This window comes from Hyla sarda, chromosome 6 (assembly GCF_029499605.1).
Source record: "Hyla sarda isolate aHylSar1 chromosome 6, aHylSar1.hap1, whole genome shotgun sequence".
In the NCBI taxonomy this organism is placed as follows: domain Eukaryota; kingdom Metazoa; phylum Chordata; class Amphibia; order Anura; family Hylidae; genus Hyla; species Hyla sarda.
The window spans coordinates 12,695,546-12,696,975 of record NC_079194.1 but is presented as its reverse complement, the minus strand read 5'-3'; the positions used below and the strand labels follow the sequence as shown (position 1 = coordinate 12,696,975).

The following is a 1,430-nucleotide window of genomic DNA, read 5'->3' as shown; positions in this document are numbered from 1 at the left end:
AGAGCTCTGTACACTGAGGACTAGCTGGGCTCTGTACACAGAGGACAAGCAGGGCTCTGTAAATTGAGAACAAGCGGGGCTCTGTACACTGAGGACAAGCAGAGCTCTGTACACTGGAGACAAGCAGGGCCCTGTACACTGAGGACAAGCAGGGCCCTGTACACTGAGGACAAGCAGGGCCCTGTACATTGAGGACAAGCAGGGCTCTGTATACTGAGGACAAGCAGGACTCTGTACATTGAGGACAAGCGGGGCTCTGTACACTCAGAACAAGCAGGGCTCTGTAGAGAAGGCTGTGAGTTACATGCCCCCAACTCAGACATCAAGGTGATTGACAAGCCAGGAGTCTGCATAGAGCCCTGCTTGTCCACCCTCGCTTCCTGTATTTGGTCACATCATCGAGACACACAGGAAATAGCTGCAGGGACAAACAAATATTCATTATTTAATCAATATATAACACACATATAATGGTATTATCTACATTATATCAAAAGTTTTTGTTGACGTCTGGTACACTTCAAGAAGAAAAGGATCAAGCAGCTGAAATCCAAAATGTACAATCATCTGCCCAACATTTACCATTGAGGGAAAGTCAGGATTACCCCCCTCCACCTCCACCTTAGATCATCTTCTGCTCGTCCAGCAGGTTTGGCCAACAATGCAAAAATGAGATAGAGCGGCACTCACAAATGTCTGCAGGGAATCTTTTATTGAAGAGCAGATACAGCGGGATAGCAGCAAGCTGGAGCGTTCCACAAGAGAGAGCAACACAGAGTTTCACCGGCGGCTTCTTACGGCTCTATCTAACATCTAATACTAAACACTCATCTAACATCTAATACTAAATTACTTCTCGGCCTAAATCGCTTCTCGGCCTTTTGGCTAAGATCAAGTGTAGTATCTGTTCCTATCAGTTTCATGCTGGTGGCAGGCGACGCCAGTGTGGAGCTGGTGGGGATGGGTGCTGCATTGTAGGGAGCAGGTGTATCGGGGCGTTCCGGGGCTGGTTCTGAGGAATCAGCTCAACGGCTGCCCCAATGTGACCTGCTTCCTCCGGGTCTCCCCAAGAGGCTGAGAGGGTCTAGAGCCGAGGTACTTTAGTGCCTCGGGGAGTGGTGACCCTGAGGTGCCAAAACTCACTGGGAGTATTGACTCACTGAGTTAAAGCACGGGCACCATGATCTCTTCACCTTTGGGGCACTCACCTCTTGATTCCCGGCCTTCTGTCTAGGAACAGAGAAATTTTTATAGATCCGGCCGGATGTCCGGGCAGTATACCTGCACATATTCACTTATTTATTTATTTATTTTTGTCACTATGTCACTTTTTGTGTGTTGTGTGTCCACAGGATTTGTCAGGATGCGGTAGCCCTTCTGGGTGTCCCTCCTGGCGGTCTAGGGGAGGTGTGTGTGGCCATTAGGTCCTG

At 49.1% G+C, this 1,430-nt stretch overlaps 1 pseudogene; it reads left to right on the top strand.

Moving 5' to 3' along the window:
- Positions 1-865: 865 nt before the first annotated feature.
- LOC130277864 (U2 spliceosomal RNA) lies at positions 866-956 on the top strand (annotated as a pseudogene).
- Positions 957-1,430: the final 474 nt, after the last annotated feature.